The sequence below is a fragment of the Ambystoma mexicanum genome, chromosome 4p (genome assembly GCF_040938575.1).
Source record: "Ambystoma mexicanum isolate Mex_15411 chromosome 4p, UKY_AmexF1_1, whole genome shotgun sequence".
NCBI classification, from domain to species: domain Eukaryota; kingdom Metazoa; phylum Chordata; class Amphibia; order Caudata; family Ambystomatidae; genus Ambystoma; species Ambystoma mexicanum.
This window is the reverse complement of record NC_090927.1, coordinates 212265887-212280117: the sequence shown is the minus strand read 5'-3', so window position 1 is coordinate 212280117 and position 14231 is coordinate 212265887.

Genomic DNA, 14231 nt, shown 5'->3' with positions numbered 1-14231 from the left:
ACATTCCGCTCGCAGGCGTTGTCTCACCTCTTTATCAAGCGCCTTGCGCAGTCTCATTGTCATATATTGGGCCACTCGGGGGGAGGGCTTCCACTCCGTGGACCTTGGGTTCCGAATACTATCCAGATCAAACATATCCCCTTTCGCCTCCTGAAGATCCTTCTCCTTGCGTGCTCTTTTACCTCCACTGGGCTTTGCCCACTCTCCCTCTGTAACCTCTACTCCTTCTTGCGAGGAAAGGTCCTCTGTCGGCTCTTCTTCCGAGCCTGGGTCATCTCCTATGTTATCTTCCCCTGGAATGGGGGGTCATGAAGTCTGGCACTGCCTGGTGCTGAAGGTATGCTTATTTAAGTTTCGCGAAAGCATCGGCTACCTCTGGGGCCTTTTCTTCTGCCCCGTCTGATGAGCCCTGGGGGTCGTCAGAGGCTTTCCTCTTATGGGCCAGTTTACTCCCCTTATGCCCTCCTTTTGAGGGTTCTGTGGGCGCGCACTTAATCTTCTTGGTGCTGTGAGAGCATAGCCTCTAGTGTCTCCAGTCTTTCTTGTAGGGGCCTGACCCCTTCCGCCACAGCATCAACTAGGGAGCTTCCCAGCATTTCTTTGAAGCTAGCAGCGAGGTCCAGGGGTTGTTCTTCCTTGCTCCACTCAAGGACATTTTTGCTCTGTGCTGTGTGCCGGAGTACCTGAACCAGGTCTCTTAGCACGCCCACTGCTCCTTAGAGTGATGATTTATACTTATTCTTTTATATTATTATTTTTAAAAAAAAATGTATGTGGCTGCACCAGTCTGTGTAATGTCTTTATGCCTTCAGTAGGCTACTACGAGGGAACTCGCTTCTTTCGCGTTGATCTCTGCCCACCAGCTGCACGTGGAGCCTATGAAGCTCTCAGGAGGTATCTTTCGTGCTGCCTGTAGTCCGCTCGTGGGCTGCTGCACATTAGCAGCTGATCGCTTCTCGAGCGCTCTTTAACGCGCACGCGACCGTATCTGATCGCGACTTCGTTCCGATATATTTTCGGCCGTTAGATCTGGAGATATGCCCGGTGTCTCCTACCACTGTTGTCGCTGTCTAGCGACGCCTGCGCATGTGCGCTGACACACAAGCACTCCGGCCCCGCCTTCCCGAGTGTGGGGGCTGGAGCACCGCGAACTGACACATGCAAGTGCCTCGGCCCGCCTCCCCGAGGGTGGGGGCTGGAGCACCGCGAACGCTTACCCTCTGGCCCTGATGAGGGTGCTCGGTACGCCTGTTCGTGTTCCACGAGGCTGGGCACAACCCCTAATGTGCCAAAATTGCGACACGGGCCGTCTGCCTCTCGGTTAAGGACAAAGTAGCTTACCTGCAACGTGCGCTCTCGAGCTGAAGTCTACTCTCCTAATGAACGCTCATAGACGCGTGCACACGTGTTATACTGTGTCACCTCAAAGCTAGCCTCTCGCTCCTATATACTCTATCATATATGATACTCCATGCACACATATCTAGTGCCTATACATGTAAATTCAATACGGAGAGGAATGAAATAGTACTTATCTGCTTGAAGGGAAGTAAAAGAAGAGGAGGAGTCCAAGACAAGAAGTGGGTCATGACTGGCTGAAAGGAGATGGACTACAGAGACTATGGGTTTTGTAGTTTGGAGAAAGAAAAGTTACTGTTGAGCACTTTTCAGAGTTTATATATATAAGTTTGTTGAACTACTGAGGAGTAGTAATAAATGAAGTTGAAGCATAATGCTCGCCTCCAGTCTTGTCATAGAATGTTTGATTTATGACACTGGGAAGGTACAGAGCGATTCTCCTAAAACATTCATTAATATGTCATTTGCTTTGGCAAGGCATGTCAGGCGGATTTGAGATCTGAGGGTGGAAATGAGGCTGGAGATGTATGTGTTGACAACTGACAGCTCACTAAAAAGCCCAAGGTGTTCCTTTACCAATTATTTGAACCAGGAATCCTTTCACAGCAGTGAATACGCAAACTACCATGTTCATGTGAATGCATCCAAATGCTATCGTGGGAATGGAAGGTTATTTCTGTGTTAGGAGAACCAATGGAGAAAACTAGATTTGCGGGAGGTGTTGGTTTTAAGCACAACCCAAGACCTAGCTGAAAACATTGCAAATACTCCTCAAAAGACAAACGTTTCGGGTCATCTTCTATACCATAGATCAGAAAAAGCTGTAAACCCGTCAATGTATGTCTTTACACCGTTTTCTTTTCAGTAATTTACTTTTGGTTTTTTATGAGGAGTGGGGGCATGGAATGGACTAGCCGTGTCTGTCCTCCTTTCCCTACTCATTCAGATGCTTAACGCAGCACGAGTTTCCATGCTGGTGTTAAACATAGGGACATTAATAAAGGAAGGGGGTCCTTATGTGGAGACCCAGGAGGAAAACTGCATAATGGACCGTGAAGGAGGTGAGACGATGAGGCCGCCCCCTCATGAGAGGTGCCTGATTTTATGAGCTGAAAACAATGAAGTTATCTCAAATGGATTTGACCAAGTCTTTAGGGCATCCCCGGGCAGACTCGCACACCCACAGATGAGGGCACCTTTATGTTACTTATTTTTCTTATACGCATATAAAGCAGACCTAACCCCTTGTGTGACGGATTGCCAACAGAGTAGCCTAAAATTCAATAGTGAGCATGTGATACTGGTAATGCCTTATGGAGGGACAGGGCCTCCTATCCTTGTCCTACCACTTCTCTGTGTGTGTTGTATCTATGTTTTCTGCCACTGAAGTCCCGCCTGGACCTCTGGCAGTGCAGCTCTTCATTCTTATCTTTTGGTGAACATCACCCATGGCCTACCCTTATGACACCCATGGGTGGGTGTAAACTCTTTTACCACCTTATGTGTTTTTAGGCTACTGCGTTTTGCGCACAGAGCAGGGTATGGGCTGGTGGCAGCTACATGCTGGCTTTGCAGTGGCTCTGAGTGTCCTCCATTTTTGGGACACTCAGACCCTGAATTAGGAATCAATGAATTACTGTTAGGAGGAAAGATGGCCCCTGTGGGCTCATGGTTTCTATTGCCTTTTACCTTTTTTCCCAATATCATGGGAAGCCTTGACTCTGTCCCTTCCTCCCGAATGGCTGTTGGATGGAAACACCATACATGTTGTATGTTGTTCCCTTTCCCCCTGACTGGCTGTTGGGTGGAAATACCATATATGGCTCTGGGGCGTCCTTCTGTCAGACTGACTGTAGCCTTCCCAGGTGTTCTGGGCACACCCTAGGGGTGGGTCCTGTGTGAATTGAGTCTGAAGTGAGCTCACGTTCTCTGTTGGTATCCCGGGAGCCAGTTCTGTGTGCCTAACGTACAGAGAAGGGATCTTCGAAGTCCAGAAGAGGAGCGCCGGACATCACGAGCAAGAGATGTCCATTGGTGTGGCCCAGGGTCCGAAGGTGCGTTTCGTCACCGCTGGAAGCCATTGCTGTCTATCGCCCAAAAGAGGGGGTACCCTGGCATAGTGCCACTGGACACCCGGAGCTGCAAAAGTTCCAAACTGCCAAGGAACATTTGAAAGGACATCCTGTAGTCACCACTAATAATTTTTCCCACCTGAAAGAGCCCAGAGTAATTGGGTGCCGTGGAAGGCTGCCAGTGGGTTTCCCACCACCAGAATTTATCGAAGTCGTCCCGAGTGTCCAGAATTGGTGAGAGTCCGAGGTCCAATCCAGTGGTCCAATCCAGGTCGCCAGAAGCTGTCCAGAGGTACATGCTGCGGCACCGAAGAATCAAAAGCCGGAAAACTGCAATATTCCGAAACCCGACACCAAAATTGACATATGCACCCGTCGCCGCCAGAAGTCATTGAAGGGTCCCAGGGGTCTTCTCTTCCACAACCAAGCCTTTAAGGAGATCACAGCAAGTTTCTTCTTCACAGGGCTTCTACAGTCAGAGAAATCGTCCACCAAAGGAGAGCATTGCGAAGAGCCAAACTGCTGCCCTTCCGAAAGAATTTGTTTCCTTTTTATTCTTGGACTCAGCAACCCAGTGGCTCCTTTTTCCAAACGCGGTCCATCCTCTGAGAGAATTGTCGATTAAAGCCGAGAAACTCTGCCACTTCGCCTGCCAAGGCACCAAAGGTACTGTGACAAGGAAGACCATCTTCTAACCTCAGGAGCCGTCCAGAGTCCTGTCTTGGATCATGTTCTCCTGCAGCCTCTCAGGTACTTCAGGGTGGTAGAACGTAATTGAACAATATTGGACTGGGCTGTAAAAGACAACATAAGTTATTCCCCAACTTTTCTATTACAGGTTGCCCAGGTGGGGGATCCTCACTCAGAATTACTTGTCTGGTCTAAAGAAAGCATTCTGCCAATGTTCATAACTAACCTGCCTTTCTTTCTTATTCTATGCTGGTTACACCTTATTTAAGAATTCATCTGTAATTTAAAACTGTCTGCAGTTAGTGTAGTTCTAACTGGATTTAGCAGTGTGTGGTACCACAGAGTGTATATATTTAGCATTCTTTGAATACGTCTTTCCAAGTGCAAAGTGTTATTATTTATATGTGTATATACTTCAGAACATTATTTTATATAAAGAAGCGGTGTTATAACCTAACATAGTGTGTGGACATTATTTTGTGTGGCTTTGGGAAAACACTGTACGTAAGAACCTGCCTGCATAGAGGGCGCTCGAGAGCCGACCAAGATGGCCGTTCCTCTGTGAGCTCCTCTGTGGCTCTTGATGAATCCTGTGTAATCGCGGCTGTTCCGGTGGGAAAACAACCTAACTCCTTGCTTAGAAGCATACAAGTGAACTTGGGTGTGCAGCGACCCCAAAATTAGAAAGATCTGAGGCTCCTGACACCGAAACCCGGCCCACCCGAAGGCAGTGCAGAAAGCGGATCGCTGGCCTTGGCTACCTCCTCGCTGCTGGGAGAGCCTCCCGAGAGACGACAGGCGGAGCACAGAGGGAGAGCCAGAGCAGCTGCCGGTGGGTGCCTGAGGACGGCGCTGTGAGGCAGACGTGCTGACTCCCGTGGGCGGCCCGCTGACCGCGTTCCGACCTGGAGGGCACAGCGGTACGTGCCCCCGCCCGGCAGCTGGGGAAATAGGCACGAGAGTGACCTGCCCGCCCAGGTGGTGCTGAGGAGACTAAACGCTGGGGCGGCCCAGGCATGGCCACTGCTGCGGTAGGGCGGATGGCGATGGCCTCAGCTCGGCGCCAGACCGCGGCCCCTGCGCCCGTCCACCTGGGTCATCAGGGTGGGCTCGGGTGCCGTGTGGAAGGCGCCGGCATGCACCCAGCCGGCAGAGCGGGCCGCCGAAGAACACGGTTTGGAGAGGCGTCGCGGCCGGCCTGAACCCCATACCCAGACCAGGAGGGAAGACGTGGAAATGGAGGTTCCCCGCCAACGATCCGAGATCGGAAGCTGACACACAAGCTGTTTTCAAGGTAGGGAGCCCCCCTCCCCTGCGTTCCACTTCGGCGAGGGCGCATGGTACCAATGGCAGCACTCGCTCAGAAACAACGGAACATGAGATGGGATAGAACGACCCAACTTATCTCACTCTCCACATCTCTGGTGTCACTGTGGCGCCCGCCCAAACCGAAGGAGAAGCCTGCAATTTGTAATCCTGCAGTAGACCTACGTGGAGGGCCTCCACAACAGACAGTGACAGTCACCACATTTGAAGGAGAGACACAGCCATAATTTCAGAAGGCACGGCACCCTGTTTGAACGTGCCCATTACCCAGCCTGTCGGACGCCGCCGGTATTAATTGTATGGCAGGATGGTTTGGACAGGTATGCAGAGTTCATTGCACTTAACCCAGAAATAATGGGTAATGGGCACGTTCAAACAGGGTGCCGTGCCTAATTTGCTCTGCATACTGATTAGTTTGGCGGCACCTAACAAGCTGAGTTCGGCACCGACCAACAAACCACAAGACACCCACTCATACAGGCACAAGCTCAAGCGGCACACAGTTAAGGTATACGAGAGAACATTCAGCCAAGAGATAACTGAGCACACTGTCCTTTTCTCCCCACGAACTTGAAATTGACTACCCAGGAGTTGAGCTAAATACGACCATAACTCTGCGATCCTGTCAGCGCAACCCTTCACAACAACCAAGTAGCACAGTGCGGACCACAATAAGTCCCAAACCCCAGACTGTAGCGGGAACGACCGTGGGTGCTACAAACAGGATTCACCCAGCTTGACATTAAAAAACTGCGCACACTCCTAGGACCCACCAACTTTAACCATATTCGGACTCCGTAGGTGGCAAGTCGTCAACTCCCGGGCTAATCCAGAACAGACAGTTCTGCCAGCCCAGCACCTCCTTTCCTCTCAGAGGGTCAAGTTCAAGGAGACTTCCAGGGACCTGTCTAGCGACAACGATTCGAGACGGCACCTCACTGTTGCCACTGACCCCTTGTCAACTCCTGACACAGTCATATCCATCATGGGGAAATCAGATAAGTCGCAACGCAAGCTAAACTTCGAGACCGGTAACACGTCCAGAAGTCTCGACTTAACAGTCAATCTGAATCCCCTACACATGATGCACTTCAGGAAGAAAATCCCCCCCAGCCATTTGACATAAGAGAAATTCTCCTCGAGCTGGAAGCAGGGATCGGGAATCTCGACAGCAAAATAGATGGACTTTCCTCCAAGGTAGATCAATTGCAACATCGGCTTGACAAGCACGCTGAATGTCTAGACACAGTACAACAACGAGTGTCCGACCTAGACGATGGCACAACAACTCTGACAGCCAGAGCATCAACCTTGGAAGCCCAAATGAAAATAGCTAATGCAAGCAATGAATACCTGGAGGGACGCTCTAGAAGAAACAACGTGAGGTTGGTCGGGTTCAGAGAACAACTACAGTCGAAAATGGAAGACCACATTGAAGCAATATGCACAGAACTCTTTGGGTCGCATGCGCTTTCACGTCAGTTTGTCGTTGAAAGAGCCCACAGGATCCCATCAACAAGACCGATCCTGAGTGCACCACCTCGCCCAATTATCGCAAAGCTGCTTAACTACAAAGATCGGGACACAATCCTGAGACTTGCGAGAGAGAAGGGCAACCTACAGTACGATGGTGATACCATCCACTTTTACCCGGACTTTTTACTGGCCATCTAGGCACAAAGAAGATCCTTTACGAAAATTAAACACTGACTACGGGACAACCAGATACCTTACTCAATGCTCTTTCCTGCCAGGCTCCGAGTACAGCACGACGGAAAGACCCAATTCTTCCAGTCGCCCGAGGAAGCCAGCTCATATCTCGACCGGGCTGGATGTAGACCGTCTAACAACAACCCAGGTCTGCCACAGAGGGAAAGAGCATGGAGAAACCCACTGTAAGAAAGAACCAGAAATTGCAAAAGTACAAGGATACAGCAACAATCAAACCGGACACAACAAATGTGAAAACAACCGAGAGCCACACAACTTGGGAGGCTCCTAACGCCCCTTGCACAGCACAGTTAAAGTCAACCGGTTGGATGTTATCAGGGAGGGTAAAGATGACGAGCAAGTTGGGGGTTGCTTGCGAGTTGAGAGGGAAGAAAACAGGCAAGTTGGCGGTTGTCGAGTTAAGAGAAGTTAGTTACTTTACACATCCACCAGTCAAGGCCAAGACGCCCCACACCCGACCCCACTCAAGATTGCCTCCCCGTGAGTTGGTCACCACCAGGCGGAGACGTGAGAACAACTGTCCCGAATCCGTGGACATGAAGGCTTCCGTAGACTCAGCTGGAAAAGTGAGAAAACATCCAACGCATTCAATTTAGCTACTTGGAACATTAAAGGCGGCAACCAGCCAACCAAAATGAGGAAAATAACACAGTACCTAAACCGGCACAGAATTGACGTAGCCTTCATCCAAGAGACACACTTGCACCCCACCTCCGAAAATCTCTGGGCCAGAGATTGGGGCTGCCATAGGTACTTTGCTTCCTATTCCTCCTATGCCAGAGGGGTGACCATCCTAATTAACAAGAGAACCAACTTTAGGCTAATTCTGATCCAAAAGAATACGGAGGGCAGATCACTACTAGTGAATGGTACTATTGACGGGGAGGAAATTATTCTAATAAATTCCTACGGCCCAAATATGGACAGTTCCAATAACTTTGATTGGGTGATGACACATTTAGAATCGAACAGGCATGCCAGGATTATTTGGGGTGGAGACCTCAATACACCACTTAATCCCAGCAAGGATAAGTCACACAACACTGTGACTCCCCTTCTAAAGCGAGTCTACAAATTAGAGATATGTAAAGCCTACGATCTTAGAGATGTCTGGAGGTACAAGCACTGAGACACCAGAGAGTAAATGTATTATTCCTGGGTCCACAAAACCAGCTCAAGACTCAACTAACTCCTCGTGTCTTCATACAGCCGAGTTCAGTGGGGTGAGTGCCACATCCTCCCCTCGGCCCGAATACAGACAGTTCCAATAACTTTGATTGGGTGATGACACATTTAGAATCGAACAGGCATGCCACGATTATTTGGGGTGGAGACCTCAATACACCACTTAATCCCAGCAAGGATAAGTCACACAACACGGTGACTCCCCTTCTAAAGCGAGTCTACAAATTACAGAGATATGTAAAGCCTACGATCTTAGAGATGTCTGGAGGTACAAGCACTGGGACTCCAGAGAGTAAATGTATTACTCCTGGGTCCACAAAACCAGCTCAAGACTCGACTAACTCCTCGTGTCTTCATACAGCCGAGTTCAGTGGGGTGAGTGCCACATCCTCCCCAAATCCCAATCGGACAACTCAGCGGTAACCCTTGAATGCGTCACGTCCCGAGACGGTGACAGTAGACCTCACTGGAGGTTCAAACCCAGAGCTCTCCAAGACCAGGTTTTCGCTGATGAACTCTGAACTGAAATAATATCCTTCATTGAAGTCAACCAAGGCTCTATGTCCTCAGCAGGTACACTCTAGGAAACTTTAAAGTGCTTCGTCAGAGGGGTCTGTTTAGCAAAAGAAAACGGGATCCTCAAGTTGGTGAGAAGAGAGCTGGCTTAGAGCGAGACTCATCTTAAGGAACTCGAACACGTACTTTCAACCGCTAACACCCCCCGAAATCTGGCAGCGCTTAGAGAAGTATTAGAAACGTTTAGAACTAAAGCAGAAAGAGGAATTTAATTTCTGACCAGTCATCACAAGATTCGCCAGTATGCCGAGGGGCAGAAACCCGGAGCACTCCTCGCAAGACTTGTAGCGGCGGAGAGGAAACCCACGATGGTCGAATCAGTCCGCGACAAAACACTGGCAATCCCGTCTATTCTGATGAGGACATTGTTGAAACATTTCGTAAATTTTATCAAGGTTTATATAACTCTCACTAAACTGCGGAGCCTATTGAGCTAGCACACTACTTAGACGCAGTTAAACTGTATTGGACGAGCACCGAATTCCGAGAACCGCTAAATGAACCTATCACTACAGATGAAATTCTCAAAGCAATTAAGAAACTACCAAACACAAAGGCACCGGACCAGATGGCCTACCAGGCGAATTTTATAAATCCTTTGCGAACCTCCTGGCCCCGCTCTTGCTACAGGACTACGACGAAGACCTGGCTAAAGGCCAACTACCACCAACACTCTATATGGCCAATATAATTCTCCTCCACAAACCCGGCAAACCCAAAGATGACTGTGCATCATACAGACCTATATCACTAATAAACATGGACAATAAAATGTTCGCAAAGATCCTTACCAAACGGTTGCTGCCACTGATGCCTGCCATGGTATTGGCTGATCAGGCGGGCTTCATCCCGGGTAGAAATACATCATTCGGCATAAGAAGAATGTTCGGCGTCATGGAAGCCGGAGAGCCAAGCAGTGCCAGTACTACTAGATGCCGAAAAGGCCTTCGATTCAGTCGAATGGCCCTTCCTCTATGCAGTCCTGGAATGCATGGGCCTCGGCAAGCATTTCATACAACTAATCTCCCTCCTGTATAAACGACCAACGTCCAACATCACACTAGGCAATAGGCGCTCAGCCGATATATACCTACGGAGATGAACAAGACAAGGCTGCCCACTGTCTGCTCTGCTATTTGCCCTAGTTATGGAACCCCTGGCTTCAGATTTCAGACTCCATCACCTACACAGAGGCCTTTCCCTGGGTCTGCATAATCTGATTATATCCCTTAATGCTGATGACATCACACTTTTTCTTCATGATCCCGATGAGAACTTAAACCCAGTGATGCGTGCTGTGCTTAAATTTGGCCATTTCTCAGGGTTAAAGATTAACAACTCAAAATCCTTAATCTTTCCCCTAACTGCCTCCACCAGTGAATTAGCGGACGACTTCAGCTTTCAGTGGCAGCATTCGAAGGTCAGATTTCTGGGTATTTTATGTCCAGATCCAACCGGATACTATGCAAGACAACTATGAAAATACAGTGGATGCTATTCAAACTAAAATAAATAGATGGAAATCGCTTCCTCTCACACTTTGGGGCAGAGTACCCCTGGTCAAAATGATCATCCTTCCAAAACTGTTATACCTTTTCTCGAACATCCCCTTGGTGTGAACGCAACGGTTTCTACAACGTATCAGGAGTATGGTCTTTGACTTGATATGGGTTGACAAAGTAGCAAGAGTGGCATATACCACACTGACTCTTCCTGTGACACAAGAAGGACTTGCCCTCCCAGACATGGAGCGCTACTACTGGGCCGCCCAGCCTCAGTTTCTCAGCCACTTGTATGCTACACACTTCATAAAACCTCATGTCCAGATTGAAAGAGCGTTGGCGGCTCCTCACCTCCTTCGCTATAAACAAAGAACCAAAAGAGGTACCCACGCTGTAGACAGTCCTGATTTCTGTCATTTATTATAGTTGGATCCCCATATTAATATACGGTATATGCTTTCAAAGAAAGTCACAGAAACAAAAACCAAAGAATAAAGTCCTAAGAGTACGAACAATACATTTATTTTACATGAGACATTTTGTTATTCAAGTTGCTTCTTACATGAATTAAGAGAAAGGTATCAACAGAAGAAAAAAGACATAAAACATCACATTCATCATATTCATCATATATACAAATAACGGTTTGGGTAGTTTTCAATAACTTAGTTTAATGAAAATATCCTCACAGGAAACAAATTGTTCCTGTGAGCTGGGTTTTACCAGGGTGTATAAAAAATTACCCTGGTAGGTAGACACAAAGTCATTCAGTCAACTTGGTTTATATGGTTGTCTGCCATATGGTTATCACCTCCTTCGCGCCATTATTTTCATCATATTACAATCACCCGAACACCGATGAACATTGTCTTTACAACGTACACGATCCGGAAAAAAGTGGCCAAGAGAAGCGAGGTTCAATCCAGATTCTCCGTACTCCTTCCAGTCAAGCATATACCGGGAATCCCCATCACCTCGGAAAACATATTCCAACAATGGACTGAAATGTTACAGGTGAAAACCATGAGCAATCTCTTTCTGGAAGGCACGTTTCTATCCCTGCAACAAGCTCATGACATGGGAAGCAGTAATTCCGTGGACACATTCATCTACTTAAGGCTGCAGCACACTCTACAAGCCAGCATCCCCACCTTTCCACAACAACCTCCTACCTGGCCATTACTGCACAATGCAATACAAGCCCAGGGAGAAGGACGCCTGGTAGCAAACATTTACAGATCCCTCCTGACGTCTCCAAACTCACGCCCCAGAAGAAGATGGGAAAGATCATTAAACGCTACGATAGCAGATGGAGACTGGAAATACATATTAAGACTCACTCAAAAAGTGGCAATTAACACAAGATATAAGCAGATCCATTTTAACTATCTCCACCAAGTGTACCACACCCCAGCGAAACTCCACACCCAACGGGAGACAATAGCCGCAGCATGCAGCCGATGTGGATCCCCCGAAGCAGACTTTATGCACTTGCCATTGACCTGTCCCGCAGTGGCCACGTTCTGGAACCCGGTGTTAGAAAAATCATCAGCGATAATCAGAACGCAGCTGGACTCTGATCCTGTATTAACGATGCTAGGTTTAACCAAACACCTTCCAAGTACAGTCCGGAAACTGACAAAATTACTGCTCGTCTTGGCACGAAGAAGAGTTGCATGCAACTGGGGGAAAGGACTGCCACCGAGTCTACAACGCTGGTTTAAAGACATCACGTATTGCCAGGATGTAGAATCCAGTTTTATTAAGACACTGCCATTGCATGCTCACCCTCCGGGCATCTGGGGTCCGTACATAGCTTATTTGATATCAACCACTGATGATCTTGATTCGCAGACGTTGTCCCCGGCGCAAAGCCAGCTGTCCTCACCGCAGCATGTTGCCAGATTCTCTGAAAACACGTAACGTTGACTTTTGTTTCAAGCCTCATTCTTCTTCCACTGGGTGGGAAGGGGAGGGTTAAGAAATGAGAAGGGGATACAAATCGAGGGGGAATTTTGTCTGCGACAGCCGGTGCATGGCCTTTTTGTTTAAGTTTAATTTTTCTTTGGTTAATTTTGTGAAAACCCAATAAAGAAAGTTTCAACAACAAAAAAAAAATAACCTGGCCTGCATCACCTCCTGAAAGCTTAAGCCTGGCTGCTCGTCTATAGCGAGCAAATTAAGAGCCTTGCTAGGGTTGTTCTGTGCCTTTACCCTACCATATAGGGATACCTCCCTCCAGTCTTTACAGAGCAACTACATAGGAACACAAGCATTGGTAAAGTGACGTCTGCAGTCCGCATGTAGAGGAGGTCCCAAATAATACCTGCACTCCAATCGTCCATTTTGAAGTTCCAGGAACGTTCACACCGAGATATGTGACATATGATGAGCAAATAAACCAGCAGAGAGCCGCAATAGGGCTCTGCCCAGTACCTATTAGAAGAACAGCACCTATTGACATACCAATACCAAGAAAACCATGGACAGTAAGGTATCCATTGAGGAAACCCTACCAGCAAATGAGACAAAATGAAGATTGCCTGAGTACAGTCCCTGAAGAAACTAAACAGGTCTTAATGGAAGACAAATGGTGACGTCACAAGAACCCGGACTGACGTGCAGATAGAAGAAATGAAGACCCATGAATGACACAAAGAGACGAAACGCCATGAATAAGGATATCGTGGACCTAAAGTGAAATGACAATGTCAAAATGCAAAGAAGTTTAAAGCTGTAAGCAATATGAAGATATTGACCACGTTTACGCCTGTAAATATGCTTGGAACCGCAAGAAAGGTAAGAAAACAGTGCGGCTTGTTATGCTTAGTAGAAGAACAGTGCGGCAAGCACCATTGTACATAATCTACCTCAACCGAAACATAGTATCATAAGTATATTTCCACTTTGCAAACGAAGCAGAATCAACCCAGGTTACTAAAGGCCAAATGAGCAGAGATTCACATTTAGCAAAACGAGAAGAGACGTCTGAATCGAAACTCGGCAGAAGCAACTCATGCCAGGAAAGTCAGGGTCATACCAATAGAAGTTACGAACAGTAGCTACATTTTAATTGAAACTAAGAACAGAATATCCTGCCTCTGAAAGGTCGAGATAAGAAGACGTAGGCAGGTGGCGGGTGAACTGAAAATCAAATACACAAATTGAGAGAAAAGAAGCAAAATCACAGTGTCTGCATCACGTGACCAGCCAAGAGAGAAGAGACTAGAGTTCACACCTACGCTTGGCACCAGACCAGGCAGAGATATCAGAACTTTTTCCAGACAGAAGATACAGTTTCAAGGCCAACCACAGTGAACTAATTGACACATAGCCACTAAAGTAATGGTTGATTGAAGGAAGGTCGGGTGAATTGAGAGGCACCCTGCACCTGGCTGACCATTCTGCGTGCTGCTAAGCAAAGTGGAAAAATATGCATGGGGTTGACGCCAACCCAATCACAATGGACCAAATAATCTAGGGTCCTATAGTTAGTAGAACCAATGAGACATCGTACTTTTAGTGACGTCTATAGTAGTCATTTTTAAGGAAGGGTTTAGATGCCCACCTGACAGTGTTTACCCAATCTCCTCACTCTGTTACCATATACAGATATAGTACCTACATTAAAGTTACCTTTTCCTAACCAATAGAAATGCATATTAACTTTTGAGTGTTACACGTCTATGATGACAAGTTTTGAGTATAAATGTTACAACTTGTATGAAGTTCATTGGAGTTCAAGGGAGAAGGACGATCGCATCACTGCTGATATCCATGACTCCCCGTT